This window comes from Aulonocara stuartgranti, assembly GCF_965226115.1.
Source record: "Aulonocara stuartgranti genome assembly, chromosome: 4".
Taxonomy (NCBI): domain Eukaryota; kingdom Metazoa; phylum Chordata; class Actinopteri; order Cichliformes; family Cichlidae; genus Aulonocara; species Aulonocara stuartgranti.
Window position 1 is genome coordinate 24,087,853 of NC_138942.1, and position 20,309 is coordinate 24,108,161.

Consider the following 20,309-nt stretch of genomic DNA (forward strand, 5'->3'; position numbering starts at 1 on the left):
ATGGAGAAAACACCCTGTTGGGTGAAAACATTGCAGACATAACCTATGATATAGCTTTACACGAATGAAAGCATGTGGAAACAGCTGTGCACAGAGACTGCAGCCAAAGCTGATTTTAGCAGTCTTTTATGAAAATAGACACCATCAGTACACTAAATAGCTGAGTACAGCTTTTTTTTTTGAAAGGGAGAAAAGAAATCCTAGGATTAAACTGTGCATTGGCAAGCATCCACTCTGCTGAAGTGTCCTTGAGCAAATGAATTCTCACCTTGACAAAAATGAATGCCAGCCAGCTTAAGAGTACTGTGGGCTGACCCAGACCTCTGACACTGAACACAAATAGACAATTGCATGAAATCTATATCTGACAAAGCATCTGCATGAAGCGATGTCTCTCCTTTAGAAGCCAGTGAGAAAGGACCCCAAAGAGATGTGAGAAAAGATACAAAAGCGACCACAAACAGTTTTTTTATATGCTAGTTTAGGATTTTTTTCATTTTCACTTTTACATTCAGTAACCTGCTGATCAACAACAGGTGGAAAATCAGGGTTTCTTTTTAAATCCATGAAGAGGAGCAGACTGCATCACCTACATAACCAATGTAGTTCTGCTAACTTTCCAGCAAGAGTGCAGCAAGCTAGCATTTAGCATCACGCTGGCTCTCTCGCATCTGCTCAGCGGTTAGAATTGCTGCATTTACCATAAGTGGGTCCTGGGTTCAAACCAGGGTACGGCTCTTTTGTGAGGAGGTACACTTCTCCCCATGCTTGCAGAGATTTTTCTTGGAGCTCTGTTTTCCCCTGACGTGAAACGTTTGCTAGGTTAATACTGTCTATGAGTGGCTGTGGCTTAGGAGCTACAACCTGTCAACCTCTCTGTTTCTTACTTTGGCTCCTGAAGTCAGCATGTTGAAGTATCCTCGAGTTGCCCCTGGTGCATCCATCAGAGTGTTAACGTGTATGTAAGTGTTAGATAAAAATACCAGTCTATTTGACTATGTCAGTATAGGAAAATCTTGCAAAAGAGACGCTTAGTTTCACTTCCTGGTCAAATAAACACCTAAAAATATCAAACTACAGTTGGATTACCAAGAGGATAGTCTATCCCAGTGGCCATGGGTGTCTATAGGAGTTGACTCGCTTTTTTAAGCAGGCCTAAAGTGGTGATTAGAGGAATTGCAGTTTTCAGTCATGAGACTCAAACATCATTTTAATCCAAACATGATGTTTTACTAAAAAAACCCAGATAGCTTTATTGTGTTAATTTATTTGAACAGTATCAGAAAACCAAATTTGAAAATAAAAGTGTAAAAACAGCAGTGCTACATGGGACTCAGACTCCTGGAAGCCCCATGGTTTCTCAAAATATGCTCCTGTGTTCGGTGGCATGGTGTTTCATACATGCAATCAGGCAACCCCCCTATGAGCAAGCACTGGGTGACAGTGGGAAGGAGAAAGTCCCTTTAAACAGGAAGAAACCTCCAGCAGAACCAGGCTCCAGGGGGCAGCCATCCATCATGACTGGCTGGGGGTCGGAGGAAAGAGAAGAGAGCAGAGACAGGCAGTCTATCCATAGCTGTAATGCGGTTTGCTCACATTAAAACTTTTTGTACAGTATGTTACAATCCACATGTGAACCATTACTCTCCTTAAAGTTCCTGAAAGGTATATGTATGCTCACCTCCCAGATTCCGTTTTTGTCACCAGCCTCTCACAAAGATCTTTCGCTTTATTTTCCCCCCAGTTTTTCCATCCGCCGGTAAGTTATTGCTCCAAAGTTAATCGCAGTATCCGTACTGCAACACATCAACACAAGTTTGGATTACCGTAAGATTTAATGGATGGAAGGACATTTTCTGCACTCTGAAATTGATTGTCTCCAGGGACCGCATGCATGTGATGGCTTGGCATAAGTTGTTCTTGTATTATTTGACGCTGTTAAAGGTTACATAACGGTGCCCTGAAATCCCACACTTCCACTTCTCTTCCTTCAAATCATAGCTGATCACACCTATTTCCTGTCAGGTGTTTTTGTCCTCTGGCTCCCTTTTAGACTTTTGGTTCTGCTGCCCTGTCTGCATTTTCTACCTCTAATCTGTCATTTCCGTCCTCCTCGGATACTTGGCTTTAGGTCATCTTTCGCATGCATCTCACTCTTTTATCCTCCCTCCTCCATCCTTTCTCATCAATAAACCTCTTTTTCTCTTTGTTCCCTTCCCTCCTCTCTCCTCTCTCCAACTTTCCCTTCATCCGCTGCAATCCCTCCTCCTCTCAAACATCACACAATCCCCTCCTATCCCAATCCAGTGCACCCTAACTCTCTCCCTCCCTCTCCCTTTATCTCTCCCTCCCTCTCTCTTTCTCCCCTTCATCTCACCTCCAGCTAGCTAGGAGAATCCTGCTCCTCCTCCACTTGGATCGCTTCAGCCCGCCCCTCTAGTCCACTTTTTCCCTTCTCTCACTCTCTCTCTTTATACCTCTCACTCCCTCTCCTGTCTTGTCTCTCTTTCTCTCTCTTCCTCTCTGTCTGTCCTCCACTTCTTTTTTATCTGCCAGAAGCTCACAGAGGCTCGCTGCTCTATCTTCAACCACTGAAGATTCAGAAGCACTCCGGACGGAAGATCCTGTCACAGAAGGTAAGTGTCTACGCTTGTGTGTTTGTGTGTGTGTGAGTCTTTAGGCATTCACCCTACCCGCATCACCACCTTCCTCGGGATGCAGATGGGATGGTGAGAAGAAAGAAGGGTAAGAAAAAGATGGAGTGACAGATAGAAAGAATGTTGTGGAAAAAGCAAGTTGTGCAATAAATGGGAAAGTGGACAGGATAATTAAAAATATTTGGAAGAGGCAAACAGCTGTGGATGATGGTGAAGGTAATGGTGAAAGAGGGGGGATATTTCAATGCAGCAGTCACATCCAACTGCACCATCCAAAAAAAGATGAAAAGAGTCAGAGAGAGTTCAAGAAGAGGGAAAGAGTGATGCTGCAATATTAAAAACAACCAAAATAACCATAACATTAAAAATGAAACACAAAGAGAAAATGAGAGAAATATTTGAGCTTGTGGAGGAAAAAAAAATGAGAACGGGATGCTGTAGCAGCTGCATGCCTACAACACAGAGGTGCCTGCCTCCTCCTCTCCCGTAAAAATCCCATTCACAAACAGGACCTGAAAACAGGCGATGGTGATTGGTTCCCTGAGCGCTGTGTATGTGTGCTTTATTGTGTGTATGTGTGTGAGCATAGGATCGAAGGAAAGGAAGATATGGAGCAAGAGTGAGTGTGAGCAGTGGAGAAAACACAGTGCATCCCCATGCGTATGATGATTTGGAGTGAATGAATGTGCAGGGCGTGTGTGTGTGTCTGTTCTTGTACATTAACTGCACTGCCATAGTACATACTACACAATGCTGCAGAGGCATTGAGACAAACAGTGACACTGCATTATATATCTGTGGAAGCACTTTCTCACTGACACCACAGCCTCACAATGACAGACAGATGTGGTCACAGACTTGGGGTGGCAGTAATTTGCAACCAGACTTGAACTCTTCCTCTCTCCTTGCGTCATTCACATTGCCATTCCAGATTGTCATCCCTCTCCCCACCACTGTCACAATCTTCTCTGCCGCTGCCAACCCTTCGAGATTAACAGCTGTCCAAACACCAACGCTCTCATGACTCCCCAGTTCTGGCCAATTAGAGAGCGACATTTGTTTGCGGAGAGGGGGAGAGTCGGTTGCACTTCAAGTGGAAGGGGGTGATCAAAAATGGTTAAAAAAATGGATGGAGAAAACTTCAGATGCCTTCTTAGTGTAGGAGTGATAAGTTGGACTGAAAAGGGAGGCGTACAGATAACGATAGGATCCCGTAGAGGCCAAGAGTCAAAGACAGAGGATCACCAAAGCAATTAAAATATATCTTCTGGTAACCATTTAAAGCCTGTGCAAAATTTGGGCTAAAGCGACAAGAAGATTTAATATCTATAATTCTGCAGTACTGATATGTTATTCTTGGACTTTATAATAAATTCTGTGTTCTGCCAAATACATAGAAAAAGGCAGATCACGAGCTTTGGGGCATGTAAGCCAAGCATGTCTAACATATTCACCAGTCCATCCATTATAAAGTTGGACGAAAGATATAAAACAGTATTGTCTTTTCACTGGTAGTTAGCTTTTTACCTTAAATTATAACTTTGCAGCTTGACTGAGACACTTACAAATTATCAAAGAGATATATAAATGTTTGTCATCTGCATATGATTTGGCATTATATAAATAAAACTGAATTGCGCTAAATGATTTATGACCACTTCCCTATTAGATGTAAAAGTCAGATGTGATGCATGGTAGAATATATTTTTGTGATTTCATGGCAGCCCTGCATAGAGCCCTGTGGAATGTAAAATACCTACATATATAATTATGTCAGTTTTCGTCTTTAGGCTCGAGATATGAAACAAACCAAGACAAATTATAGGGACATACAATTTTGTGTCATCTGCATATACAAAAAGTGCATATGCAGACAAAAGAGAAGAGAAAATAGGGCCCAGATCAGACCCTGATGTGTACCACAGGTAATTTCTCTAGATGAGGAATTGGCCCTCCAAAAAACCCCATTTTAGAGTGACATTAACCTATAAAAACATTCTTTTTGCTCCAATATTTCAATAAAAAGGATAATATGAAAATACAGCCCTCTGTATCTGCCTCTTGCTCTCTCTCCATTCCTAAAACTCACACATCACACAACCCTATTAAACTTTGTCACCACTTCCCTATTAGCTATAAAAGTCAGACTCAGTGCATGGTAACATATCTTCTTGGGATTTCATGAGAGTTCAATGAATTAAAAAGCACAGGGCCCTGCGGAGTGTGAAATACCCAGGTGGGAAATAATGCTCTGTGGGAGGGATGCATGAGACGGGGTTGCAGGGTGTGTGTTAGAGAGAGAGAAACAGCTTCAAAAAGAGGGAGTGAATGTTTTTCTTATGTCACCGTGTTTGACAGGACAAGAAGATAAAAAGAGGGTGACAGGGGAAAGAAAAATAAAGATTGGTGTGTGGATCATTATATGTCTGTGTGTGTATGTGCGTGTGAAGCTACAGCAATGATGTGCATGCGCATTTAAGGACACGTCTTGAAAACTGCGGCACAGTATATCTAGTATATCTGTAATGCAATTTTGTCCGATTCCACGTTTCTTCAACTGCTGCCATTGCAATATTGTCTCTGTTTTAGGTACTAGTTTGAGGTACAAACTTGTTTATGTTTAGGTGCTAAAAACTTATTCTAAGGTTGTGAAAAGATTGTGATCTGTAACAAAAAATGCTCCTTCACAGCAGTAACCCTGACGAAACACGAGCTATGATCGACAGCCCCATCTCGCTAATGCCATGCGTTAAGCTCCGCTGCTTAAGGACACCTTGTGCTAAATGAGCCAAGCCAACAGCTTTGATAAAACACCATTAATTGTTGCCCCAGGAATAAGAACAGGCTGATTTAGGGAGGCACAGGGAACCAGTGTAGAAATTCCAAACCTTCAGTAGCAGATGCGCAGCAGTTGCGCTGATGCGTCACATTAACAGTATGACTGGGACATGAACGAGTGCAGTTATGTGTATATTGACAATGTGTGAACGAGGTGCTACCTGTTTAACAGTGACAGTTTGTTTTAGAAGACTGTGCTCAATTGTGTGGTAGAGTTACACACAGGATATATGAATGATGCCATTACTATATTAGCAAGAATATGGATGCTGATGTGCTGTCTAAATCGGCTTTGAAGTCTTAAAATATTATTAGATATGATGTTACGCTACTGACTTTTTAAACAGGAAATTGACAGGAAATTGAGGGACAGGAAATTGAGGGTGTGGTCAAAATGAGTAGGATTCATCCTGTGGTGGCTATAAAACTCTGTAATACATTTCATGGTAATCTATCCAATACTTTTCTATCATCTTTTACAGCCTCGGGTAAAGTGGTGGACTGATACACAGACAAACTGACATTAACATCCTTAGCGTACAAACAGACAAAGAAGCAGGAAACACATGACTGACATCAAAGTGCTCTTTGGTTTACAACAACTTTATTTTGTCAAGTGAATCCAAGTGAAACCATGCATAATAATAATAAAAAAAACCCTACTGCCTACTTATGGCTGCTGATGATTGTGTTCAGGGTTTTATTTTTTCCTGCGTATTGCTGAGGATGTGCTTTGGCCTACAATGCAAATCACAGTTTGCCTATCTTTTGTGCTCTGCTGCCCATTGTTGCTTCGCACATGTTGTGGAGACATGACTGTTAATGTGAGCAGGGAGGATGGAAGCCCATTGGCAGAGGGCTGAGTAGGGAAGGATAGTGGAGTAGCTGTTTCTGGAAGCGTGTGATAGCACATAAGAGAACATCATGAAACCAATAGTCAGAATGTGAGCAGTATATTGACGTTTCTTCTAGACATTTCTTTATTTATTATTTTTTATTGTTATTTTAAGCATCACTATCATCATTGTTCCTTATTTTTGGTGCTTTACTTCCTGAATATCTGTAAATCCGAACATTCTTCCACTGATCCTCCACATTCTTTCACTTCCTGTGATCCGCAGTATCTCGAGGATGAGACCTGACTACTGACCATATGGTTACCCCGTCACCATGGTTTCTTAAGAGGTTGTCTGGATAATTAAAACACTATTCCAAGGAACGGAACAGAGGTCACGCAGAGAGAATTTGCATTTGAGCTGATTTCACGAAAAGCACAATTAACCCCCTGTTCAGAGGGCCCTCGTTGAACGGCGTTAATTAAAACACAGATTTTAATAAAGATGACTGAAGAAGAGGGAGTCACGTAGTTTTGCTGAAGAGATGGAAAAAAGGTCAACCGGGGTTCGGCATTTAGGAACAATTGATGTCCATTTTTTAAATTCTCACCCCTATCCAGTGTGTAATGCACACGGATACACAGAAACAGGGCCTGTAACGCTGGGCCAGTCATAGGTGACACAAAGACCCCCCATATACCCCAATGCACCCACAAACTAAGCAGCTGCATTTACACAGCACAGAGACACATTAACAAATGACCCTGTTATCATAATTGACCCGACAGAAGGCTGTGATAGGCGGAGCAGCTCGCTATACACTGGTGGGTTTTCTTTGCCAAGGTCAAGGACAGATGTTGTTTGTGGCGGTTGCGTTGGGAGAGAGCTTGATGGTTTCAATGATACGCAGGCTGATAATTAAAAGAAAATGTGCCCAATGCTGCCTGTTTACAGCTTATTATTGGGTGTGCTGGCCTGCAGACACACGTGTGTAGACGCTGCCGCGTGCGTATATGTGTGGCACTGTGACTGTGTGTGGACTGCACTGGTGCTGGAACAGAGCCACCTCCTAACAAAGACTTATGAGGCTGGAATGAACAGCTTGTATCGAAGCATCAGATGTTGCGGTTTGGCTAATATTTGAATAAGTGATGGGATTGTGGCAGTGCGCAGTTTACTGCCAGACAGTGCTCAGCTGCACACTGTGTGATTGTGTCAAGGTGTCACATGCTACCAGAGTGAACAGCATGGTGCAACAAGCGGCAAATTGCCCAGCAATACTGGAAACTTGCATTACTTTTAATGGTCCTGGCGTATATAGGGCCTCTTCCTCTTTGTTCTATCAGTGTAGCTCGTCATGTAGCTTTTCTCCATCCAAAGTAATGTCACTAAATCCACATAAAGTCACTATTTCTCCAAAGGCAAAGAAGGCTTTCCTTAAGGGAGCTCCAAAGGTAATTTGAGCAATTAAAAGGGTCGATGTGGACTTGTAAGGTCAGTCGGTGAGAGAAACTTGACTATTTTTAGTGGGGTCACGAAGTCTGTGCTAACTTTAGACCGTCACAGAGGTCAGTCCAGAGAAACAGTAGTCAGCCCACTTTCAATTAGAGTACCCATGACCTCTTAAATGAGATCATTAACAACCTGTTGGTCAGATGGGAGAAGGAGTGAGCAAAAATTGGATTGAGAGTTTTCTTATTACTTTAGTTGGGTCTTTTTTAAGAAAAGGAACATTAATAGGATGATGATGTGACCTATTTTGTCAAAGTCACTTAAAGCCTCCATCTATGGGGAGCCAAATCTTATCACACACACACACACACACATATATATATATATATATATATATATATATATATATATATATATATATATATATATATATATATATATATATATATATATATGTATATATATGAATATATATATATGAATGCCGTGAGTCCTCAGGTTAAACATTCACCGTTCAACAAATGCACAGCAATTATTCAAATACAGCTTTGTAATTGGTTTAAATTTCAGGCACGTTCTGGCTGGTTTCACAATAATAAGGCTGAAATGAAACGAAAATGCTACTTTGGATTCAACGAATAGTTTGGAAATTACAGCTAAGTTATGATGAGGACTCGACATAAGCAGCAATGTGGAACTTTCGCTTCTTTGCTATTATTACACATCCTTCTATAAAAAGTAATTTTAGTAACTGGCTTTCTTATTTCTTCAAGAAAAGCAAAATTTAGCAGATCAACATCACATTGATTAAACAACAACAGCACCAACAGCATAAACACAATGAAAGCTGATCTCAAATACTCTCTAATGTGGAGAAAAAGTAGTTAAATGGAGGGATGGTTTTGCCACAAAGTAGTTGTGGCCTTGTAAAGGCCTGTTTATTTAGAACAATATCCATCAATCCCATTTAATGTTAACATATACCAGGCCACATCTGGCCCCTTAGGAATAAAGCCAAGGATGCTGATGGTGCGTAAGTTTCCATTTATCACTTCTTCCTCTTACCTTCCTCCCCTTTCATCTGACCTTCATTTCCAATTCCCTGACGCTACATTCTGTTTAATCCAAAACCCTTATCCAATCATCCACCCTCTCTCTTCCCTGCTACCATCTCTGTGTTATCACCTGCTTTCCTGCTGGTTTATACTGAAATATAACTGTCGATGAGCCTGGTTGGCACCCAAGATAAATTTGACAAGAAGATGACAAATCTGCATTTTACCATTAGATCGCTTCTTCTGTACTGGTATTGTGTTTCTCATGCACTCAGAGACTGGACTGAATGATCCTTCAGATTGAACAGAGAGCATCATTTATCAACAAGGTCACTTAACACAAAAGTGTAACCCCCCCCCTTTAGTCCCACAGGCTTTTAGTGCCATACTAGGAGAATATAGATCCACCTGGAGTTGTTTTGTTTTAAAGCATTAAGAATGACCCACAAAAATCTATTAATATAGTTTAGTTTAAGGGTGTGGATTTACGCTTGGCCTTTGTCATTTGTGTGTACGCATGACCCGAGGGTCTCTATATCTGTTTGCAGAGTGCAAACAAATGCAGGAGTTTAATCCTGGATTTGTGTGTGAATTGGTCATATGCAATATTTAAGCACAGGTTAGTCAATGAGGTCGTATGACACTGTTAAGTCGTCTGTTAACATGGGGCGTAATATTATTAACCCAAACCAGCAATTAAAATGAAAGCTGGCTCAGTAGTTTGGGTGTATAAAGAGCAAATGAAAGCTAAATTCAAATAAAACTGAAAAAAAGTAAAAAAAAATGGAACAAAGAACAAAGCACAAAGCTCTCAAATGGGATATGAACCGCTGTGTTTTGGCTGACAAACATGAATCTTTGTGCATTCCTCTTAATGCCAGTGACTTCTGACAGAATGCTGGTGAGTGTGCTGAGTACACGTTGTCACATCCTGCACGTTGACTTTGATGTGTAAAATTGGTGGAGCCCCCTTCTACAAAGTAAAATTTCATTATAGTTAATTAATTGCCTTTGCCAAGCCCTGTTCTACTTTGTGTGATACCTAACTAAAACACCATTTGGCTTTATACGATGCATTTGAAACAGACCTGCCTTTTAATTAAAGACAAATATATTTCTAGGCTTTAAATACAGCAGTGTTTTCCCAGCAGGATTAACAAAGCCCCAAAACAGACAAAAACTCTCTCTGACAGCGTTCATGCCATAATGCACTTGTTCCTGAAACCCATTCACTTCCCTGTCATATTCAATCTGGCGACACAAGCCTGAGGCCTGTGGTATTATCAGAAAGAGGCACTAGGTTGAAGAGAAACAATGGTTTTGTCATATTTAACCAAGGACTGGACTCAAAAGGCAGGACTTGGAAACCGACTGCAGTTTCACCGGTTTTATTGCAATGATAAAAAGTGTAATTTATGGGCAGGTAAGTGATACTGGCAAGTGGAGGTTTCTCTAAAGGCAAAGGATAGGAGGCTCTGCCAGAGAGGAGGGGAGTGATTAGTGATGGCCAAGGTGAGTCAGAGATGATCTTGCAGATTTTGCAATTAAACTCTAAGACCTTTTTAGTTTCTTGAGCAGCTGATTCAGAGTGGGAAGCTGGCAGATGGATAGGTTTTCAGGAGGGTGGAGAGCGGGCAGGCAGGTAAGTGTAACTCGTCACAGGTGGAGTGGATGGCAGGGAAGCTCAGGTGAGTGGAACTGGATGTGTGAAACAATGTTCTTAATGAGACAGGAATCAAAGGAGCTGAACAATGGTTCAGTATTTCTGACTTAAACAAAAGAAAAAAACCTGAGAGAGTAGAGGTGACCGGATCGATTTAGCTCTCAACAGTATCACTACCGATGCTGGTATTGGCATCGCATTTATACTTGTGCCAAAGCACTGATTTAAATTCTAGGTCTCCAAAAAACCCAGATTCAAAAAGTAGTAAAAAGCTAAAAGGTGTGTTTTGTTCTGTTAACTAATTATTGTGGAAAGTAAAACGTGTTCAGAATTTGCAAATTAATGATGATTCGTCTCATAAATTATGACACACTGCTCTCCACTATAAAAAAATGGCTTTATAGGTTAAAAGTATCTTTATTTGTATTAACAATCTTGGCCCTGCATTTACTTGGTATCTGATCGATTCCAGAATTTGCAGTATTGCGCAGCCCTAGAGAGGAGGCAAGTGCCCAAAAATGAAGGCTCCGCCCACAACCAGGTCTAACAAGGAGGGGTGATCCACAGCTCCACCTGAAAGTGGGGATAGAGAGTCTGGAGAGAGAGAGAGAGTGGAAAAAGGAGAAACTTTTATCTGACTTTTACCAGCTGCAGGGGAAGTTGGGGCTGAGGATGCTTTTTGCTTTCTATTTCAAGCGTGTGTATGGGCATTACATACATTCATAATGCACTTTGTAGTGCACGCTAACGCATGCATAGAACTGTGTAAAACTGGGTGTGTGCGTGTTTATTGATTTCCCTCCCTGCGGGTAGAACTCAGTTTCACTCTCTGTCTCTTGTCGCTGGAGAAACTGATCAGGAGGGCTAGCTCTGTGGTCGGCATGAAGCTGGACACTCTGGTGACAGTGGCAGAGAAAAGGACATTAAAGAAACTGATGGACATTATGGACAATGCTGGGCATCCTCTGCACACGGCCATAAACAACCAGAAGAGTCTGTTCAGTGACAGGTTGCTTCTCCCCAAGACAAGAACTAACAGACTTAAAAACTCCTTTGTCCCACACGCCATCAGACTGTTTAACTCCTCTCTGGAGGGGAGAGGGAGGGGAAACAGGAGGACAAAGGAGGGGGGAACAACTAAGCTGTAGTGCCTCTGCACCTCACTGTACAATACCTTGTGCAATACTTTTTGTAAATAGTCAACAGTGCAATAGACTCAATACTTGAAATGTGCAATTCACTTGTATTTTTATTTTTTATTCCTATTTATTCTATTTATCCCCTTTGTATATTTTATTTATATTTGTCTCTGTATTTATATGTGTGTGTGTGTGTGTGTGTGTGTGTGTGTGTGTGTGTGTGTGTGTGTGTGTGTGTGTGTGTGTATATATATATAACAGTTCTGTAACTGTAACTTTGGTCGTTGCTGTGCTTTTTTTGGAAGTCGAATTTCCCAGAGGAACCCACCCGAGGGATTAATAAAGTTCTATCTTATCTTATCTTATCTTATCTTATCTTATCTTTATAAATGAATGCACATTTGCTTCAGTATATGGGAACACGCGTATTCTGTCCTCAACCACCAGCCTCGGGCACATTTTCTGTCTTGTCCATTTCCTCGTGTAAGAAGGCTGGCAAACAGGCCTGAGGTGATTCCAAAGTGTAGACCGAGTGTCTGAATGAGCACGAAGAGATGCAAGGGGTGAGAGCTGTGTGTGCGCTGTCCCAAGAGCGCTTTAGCGTGTGAGCAGTCGAGGGTGTGCTAGTATTGTTGGAACTGTTTGGGTTTTCTGCTGCAAGGTCAGTGGAGCTCTGCTGCCCCATCTTTTTTCCTTCTTGCAGCACTGCAGGAGCTGCTGTCAGTGATGGGGTGGGAGGTTTACGTGTGTGTGTGGGGGGGTGTCAGCTGCTGACCAGGCATTGCTGCCAGGGTAGGATACAGGGTAACATGTATAAACGGGCATCCATGCGCAAACTCATTCGTGCAGGGGAATATTGCTCAGTCATGGAGGTACAAATTCAAATGCATCCAAACACACCGTGCCACCAGCATCTAAAAAGTCTACTGTTGAGCACTTGACTTGCCACGTGTGTGGATAGCCATCCTTCTCCCTCTCTCACCCCTCTAACTGCATCATTATCCAACTGTGAGGATACACTGGGAGTCTATATTTAAGAAAAAAAACAACCCCACAAACGGGCAAACTCAAGCGCAATGCAGACTTGTGTGTCAATATACAAATCACCTGTGTAATGATGCACAAAATCAGGCAGAATTATAACATTCTGCAAAATGCATTTCTAATTTCTCCTCGCTGCAGTAAAGTCAAGCTATTGTTATGTTAGGAAGTGAGTGATGGTGCATTGTAGTACCTTCTCTGGCGTCAGAGCATGCCACTTTGCTGACTCAAGGTCAAATTCCCTCTTTAAAATAAAACCAAAAGAAAAAAGAAAAAAATCAGTCTACCAATGTGGGCGAATGCCCCCAGACACCTGCCTTTATGTCAAATACATTTAACCAGTCATCAAACTGTGACTTTAACAAGCCCTCCTCTCCTCGCTGCCCACCTCCCTGTCTCTCCTTCCCCCTCTCTGTTCACTCACATCACAGACATGGCCCAGAATACAAATTGTGTTTTTCTTTCTTTAATGCTAAGGAGAATGAGAGTTTGAGTGAAAGTGTCCAACCAAAGCTAAAAAAGAGGTGGCTGCAAGGCGTTAAAGCAACTCGTCAGACAAGAAAAAACAACGAGCGGACAAAGAAGTGAAGAGGAGGTGAGGTCGGGTGGGAGAGAAAAGTATAGGTAAATGGAGGATGTGTGAGCAGTTAGCGACAATGAAGAACGATACAAAGACGGAAAGGCAAAATGCAGATAGGAGGTGCTCCGTGAAAGCCAGGCAGCTGGACAGACGTCAAAGAATTCAACTGTCTGCTCCGGCCTACGGCGCGAATTGCTGCCAAAATGTTGGGAAAACTGCACAGAGCTGCAGTTGGTGCGTTGATTCTTAATGCTCAGATGCAAAATATTGTTTAACAGGGCTTTGATTTCTCAGCGTCTACCTGAGAAACAATCAAAAGTTATTTAATAATAATGGCCGTTGATTTTGTCATAATGCATACCTGACTACTTAACCAAGCTTTCGGGTTAGGCCACAGAGCCTAAAGAAGTGCACATTTCTGCATGTCTTTTCACTGGATGGGTAAACTGAACTCCAAATGGAAAATCCAGCAAAGTGCCCGTTTCAGTTTACCCTCACCCCTGCTTTGCTTAGTCCGCCAGGGCACTGCAGCATGACACAGTGCATAGTTTTTCCTGCATGAACAAGCATCTGCCTGAAGTGCTTTTGAGGAGGACGCTGAAAGGGACTGCTCCTTACCGACAAGGACAAGAGTCGTGATATACAGACCGTGGCACTCATGAAGCAAGCCATAACTCTCGGTAAGGCAGGGTTGTCCTGCGCACATCACGGACAGTATGCAGTGAGTCAGGTCTCAGAGTCCATCAACCTTCATTAAAATCATCAGAAAGGGGTCTGCTGCCACTCACGCCAATGGATCTCTCGCTCTGTCCGCTGGACGGACGTCTCGCAATGTTTCACCGAAGCTGTCTCTTCCCGTTTTTCCTCACCAACGTCAGAGGAAACAAAGGGGAACAGGCAGACAGATGAAGAGGGGAATCAGGACCCAAAGGCCGGGGATGCTTTTTGTTTGTGTGACTGTGCTTTATAATTTTTTTTATGTCTGTATAACCATGAAGGCCAAGTGCCTGGAAGAGGTCTGTGTCTGCATGAGTAAAAAAAGAGACACGTCTCTCATGACTCCCTCTGACCCTAGTTAGTCACGACTCAAACCATATTTATGTTGTGTTGCCCTAAGTGCCACACCAGCTAGTATGCACACAAACTCTGTGGCGCATTCAACGTCTGTCTCATTTGATTAAAGGTTTTTCCTGCACAAAGCCCGGCCGAACTGGCCTCCATCACTTTAAAGGAGCCAAGGAAAAAAAAAGGACCCTTACATCATGCTGCTGTGAGCCAGCGAGGCATGACGAGGACTGCAGTGACCTTCAACTGAACGATAAACACTCCTCCACCTGGTTTCGCTTTTTTTAAATGGCTTCATCAGCCATATCCATCAATGCCACACAATGTGCGATAGCAGCATGATGTATAGTGCACTTTTACATTTCTGCCATGAAGAATCAAAGTAAACAAAGAAAAAATACTCATATCATAAAAGACAGCAGAATCGTTCCCAGAAAGACCGGAGGCTGCCATTGCCGATAAAGTTGTTTTAAGCTAGTCATATGAAAAAGACTGTATGCAGTCTTCAGAAAAACTAAGTCCACCTTTACTACTTCCATAGGAATTAAGAGGGCAAGTAGCAGCTAGATGCTGACAATCAAATTCACTTGATTAATTGAGCAGCAGCAAGTGTGAGCACCTCTGTAAAAGGAGAAGTTTTCTCAGTTTGCTGCACTGGGAGGATTCAGGTGTGTTAATACACACACACCACAGTCTTTCCAGAACCTCTCAGGAAAATCCCTCCAAGGTCAGACGGTACAATGCACAGAGAAATGGATAACAACACAAGAGCTACATCTCAGACTCTACAGGCCTCAGTTAGCGTGTTAAAGTTCATGATAGTATAATTAGATAAAAACTGAAGAAGTATGGCTTGTTTGGAGCTGGGGCTGCCTCTTGTCTCTAAAATGAACATGATAGCATGGCTTAGGTTAGCAAAGTTGGGTCTGAACAAATCACAATGTTCTTTGAACAGGCAAGACCAAAGTGGAGATTTCGGGCCTAAATGCACAGCTCCACATTTGGAAACTAAACACAGCATGCCAGCAAAACACCTCATACCAACTGTCAAGCACGGTGGTGGAGGGGTGATGATCTGGCCATGTTCTGCAGCCCCAGGAAACTGGGCATCTTGCAGCTACTGAGTCAAACGTGAGCTCCTCTGTACATCAAAGTATTCTAGTGTCAAACGTGAGGCCATCTGTCTGCAATCTGCCAATTGCTTCACTTTATCTGAATGATACCAAAAATGTAAGCAAGTATGGAAGTAAAGTTTATTTGTGGTGATTTTCACAGACATGTAAGGGCTGTAGAATAGACAAAAGACAAAAAAAGCTGGGAATGTAGGAAGCTTGAAAGGGTCTAAAAACTTTCTGAATGTACTCTGATTACGTCGGTTAGAGCTGTTTGCAAACGTGGGAGAGAGATTAATCTCAGAAGACCTGCTTCTTGAACTTTGTCATGCAATGACAGTGATTTAACTCTTGCAGTCAGTGGCTTGTCTGGGTCACTTACGAGTGTGTGCTTGTATGTCTCTTTGTATTTGTGTCTTGACTATAAATTATGCATGCATGTGCAGACTTCATACTCTATAAGAGGAAAATACATGGTTGGATTTTTAATCCTGTTAAAATGTGTGTGCGTGTGTGTGGGTGCATATGTGTTTTGGCTGCATCCGGACCTTCGGGGTCTTTGTCTTGCAATGCTGCTGAATAAAACAAGTGAACAAGACAGTAAAAAGGACGAGGCATTGCAGTACAGAGACAGGGGAGGGGAGATGCTGACACTGATCACAGAGACAACTAAAAAACACAGATTCCCCCGTCAAAGCCAAGGTCATCCGAGCTATAGGAATGATCTTGGGGAAGTGCATGTTATAATCCGCTTATCATTCTTTTAGCTATCTATCAATTTGTTTTGTTTTCATTAAGGTTGTTACATTTAGAGTTTTTTCCTTTTTGCTTTACTACGTATCATGTAACAGTCATAAAATTGGTATTGGCAGGTGGGGGTTGGTGTTCAGGGGTCATGGACAGTAACAGTGAACACATCAGCATGTATGACAAAGTCTTTTGTCATTCTTTATCTGTATCACCCAGCCGCTGCTCGCAGAACTCAAATACAGAGAAGCTGATAGCTAGATGATGTAGACAGTTAAAGCACAGTTTGTATAAAATGCAGCATAACTGATTTTCTATTTTTTCATTGTTTTTTTTTTATGCGTAACACACTGGTGGACAGTCAGTTGACTTTTACTCAGCAGAGGCACTGTAGATATAAGACTAGCTGAGCACATGCTGGGAATGCTTCAACACTCCCTCAACTTAAGGATGGTTTTAGTTCATACAAGCCAAAAAAAATAATCAGATCCACTTTGGATTTAGAAACTGCAGGACAAGCTGAAAACAGACAGCCATAATGTGCTGATGGTTCATGTGATACCCTTCTGTCCTTGCAATGGACATATTTAACACAGGGCACACTATATAAGATTCCATGTCAATTCAGAAGATGAGTCTGTCAATTTATTCTGACCGCTTTAGTGACACTACAGAGACAGGTCAGGAATGACTACTCAACTGTTGTGTATTATTACTATTTATCCATCCATCCATCCATTCATTTGCTTCCGCTTATCCTTTTCAGCGTCGTGGTCAGCTGGAGCCTATCCCAGCTGTCATAGGGCGAGAGGCGGGGTACACCCTGGACAGGTCGCTTGTCATGATCCTGGGTCTTTTGACCCAGCGTTTTAAGTTTGAGTTTATTTTGTTCATTAGGTTATCTAAGTTCATTTGGTTATTAGACTCCTTGTGTTTTCTTCCCCTGTATTTAAGCTTCCCCTCACCCTTCATGTTTCATGCTATCTTATGTCTTATGTTATCAAGTTTGTATTATCATGCCTAAGTGTTTCTAGTTCTTATTTCCCCCTCGTGGTTCCAACCATGTTAAATCTCCCCTGCTCTTCATGCTTTTCATGTCTGTGTCTTACATTGTCAAGTTCTGGTTGTCGTGTCTAAGTCTGCATGTTTCCTGTTTTATTTTGAAAAGGGGTCTTGTGTTCTGTGCTCATGCGGTTAGTTTTACTCTTGCCTGTGCATCATTATGTTTATCCTAGTCAGCTGTTTCCTCATGTGTCTCCACTTCCCCTAATCACCTCCTGTGTATTTAAGTCCTCTGTTTTCAGTGTGTGATTGTCAGGTCGTCTGTTGTCCATGCCATGCCATGCCATGCCATGCCATGCCATGCCATGCCATGCCATGCCATGCCATGCCATGCCATGCCATGCCATGCCATGCCATGCCATGCCATGCCATGCCATGCTTCCAAGTTTCTTGTCTAGGTTTTTCTTATTGTTTGTTTAGATTCCCCAGTTTAGGTTTGTGTTAATTTTGCTTCAGTTTGCCTTGCCCTTTGTTTGTACCTTTTCTACCAGCCATATTAAACGGCTCACCTTTTGTTAACATTCAAGTTTTGTTCCCTGTTCCTTGGAGCCTGCATTTTGGGTCCTTTTTTTCAATTCATACAGTCTGCCCTCGCCAGACTGTGACATCGCTAGTCTGTCGCAGGGCTAACACACAGAGACAGACAACCATTCACACTCACATTCATTCCTATGGGCAATTTAGATTGATCAGTTAACCTATCCCCACTAACTGCATGCCTTTGGACTGTGGGAGGAACCCACACAAACATGGGGAGAACATGCAAACTCCACACAGAAAGACCCCCGGCCTGATGGTGGAATTGAACTCAGGACCTTCTTGCTGTGTGGCAACAGTGCTAACCACCGTGCTGCCTTATTGCTATTTAATCATATATTTTTCATGTATCATTATTTATATATTAATAATATTGATAAAATGTTACTATTTAGTCATATATTATTTTATTAATATTATTATCTAGGCAGGTATAATCTAGACTTAAGTCTGCCTTAAGTTGTTGCACGTCTGCAAGCAGCTTTGTAACCCACAAACAAATCCAGCTTTTTTTCCTTTTTGTGCGAAGTCTGACTTAACCTCCTAGGACCTGGCGTCCACATATGTGGACATCACATTTTGGGTTATTTAGACCAAAATACTCAATTTCGCTCTACAAGGGCCTGATATCTACTTATGAGAACATTATACTGCTACTGTTCTATCAAAAATTTAAACAAATATCCTCATATGTGGCTCTCTTTTTTCTTAGAAACAAAAATTAGGTTAAAAAAACATCTGGTGATTCTTTGTTTTTACATTCATCAGGTCCCAATCAGCCCAAATATCAAAGAGAAATTAGAAATGCATGCCATGGAAGAGTTTGGGTCTTAGGAGGTTAATCACTGTCATCGCCATCGTGACAGATGCAACGTCTTTTTTGTATGGGCATCTTACTTCATATACTTCTTATACTTTTCATATATGAACATAAAATGCAAAAAGCAAATCTAAGAGAGTGCAGATGTTAATAACAATTATCTTTTGGATTATAGTGGCAAATCCATCCATCCATCCATCCATCCATCCATCCATCCATCCATCCGTTATCTTCTTCTTCTTAGCTAGGTCCCGGGGGCCTAAGCACAAAAACTCAGATCTCCCTCTTCCAGCTTATCTGGGGGAACAGGCTAGCCGAAAGATATAATCTCTCCAGTATGTCCTGCGTCTGGCCCGGGGCCTCTTTCCAGTGGGACATGCCCTGAACACCTCACCCAGGTAGAATCCTAAACGGATGCCTAAACAACATCAAATGGCTCAATTGAATGTGGTGGAGTAGCAGCTCTGCTCTGAGTCCCTGTTGAGGGACTGAAGTCCTCACCCTATTGTTAAGGGACAGGCCAGCCACCCTTTGGATAAAGTTCATTCCTGCTGCTTGTATCTATGATCTCGTTCTTTTGATCACCACCCAGAGCTTGTGATCATAGGTGAAGGAAGGGATGTAGCTCAACTAGTAATTCAGCAGCTTTGCTTTTCTGCTCAGCTCTTTCTTCACTATGACAGACAGAATTACAGCATTGTAATTAATATACATTTAATTTGGCCCTAACACTGAACCTTGTGGTACACCACACACAATGTCCAAACATTCAGGTCTATACTCATCCATTCATTCATCCATTGGTCGAGAGACAATTCAACACAGGTCTAACAAAGACAGGCAGACAGACTACCTGCACTGACATTAACTGTCTTGGACTGTGGAAGGAGGCTTGAGTACCCAGAAAGAAAATGCAAACTCCACAGAGAAAGAGCCCTGCCAGATGGTGGAGTTAGCTCTAGACCTTCTTGCTGTGAGGCAACAGTGCTAACCACTGAACCACCATTTTGAAAAAGCAGAAGGGCAAGGAAGACCTTATTTTAGAGGGAGACAAATTTCCTTTGTTCTATGATTGCATGACTTGGGAGAACAATTTTAACCCAGAGGGTTAATACATAAAGTTAGTGCAGCCGCATTGAAGTTCTATTTATCTCTGCAGGCGGATTTGCAATAGCATGTGTAGTGCCATGGGTTCAAATAGCTAGTCTTTTTTTAAGCCTCTGTTATTTGATTGAGAGTGTTATACAACAAGAAGAATAAACTTCTTCCACTTTACTGTGTCTGCAGCTCAACACACCCTCAGATGAATATCTGTTTCTTCGACAGAGGAGAGCATCTCACTGGTTACACTCATTGATACATAATAGCAGAAATGATGCCAGTTCAAGCACTGCACCTGAAACTTAACCATAATTTGCAGTGATTGTGCAATCATTTCGTCATAAGTAGCAAAAGACTCCCCATAAGGGCCAAAACTATTGCTTATCAGAGGTTAAGATTGGATAAATGAGACATATAATTTATTTTCCCCACATTGTTTTCCCGAGTTCTTTCACATTCCATAAACCTCTTATCTACTTTCACTGATTTAAATTGTTAACAATGGTGGCATTTTGTTGATAAATGCAGAAACCGCATAAATCTGTCCCACAAGTGAGGCTCACACAAATATCAATCCAAAAAGTAATTAATTCAGAAATTCTCC

The 20,309-nt window shown here is 42.0% G+C and overlaps 1 protein-coding gene across 1 annotated transcript in view; it reads left to right on the top strand.

Moving 5' to 3' along the window:
* The first annotated feature begins 2,373 nt into the window (after positions 1-2,373).
* The window catches only part of pvalb6 (parvalbumin 6), a 58,483-nt gene continuing 40,547 nt past the window's right edge, over positions 2,374-20,309 (top strand). The window contains exon 1 of the mRNA XM_082529837.1: positions 2,374-2,636. The gene's annotated coding sequence lies outside the window, so the exon portion shown is untranslated. The remainder of the gene's footprint in view (positions 2,637-20,309) is intronic.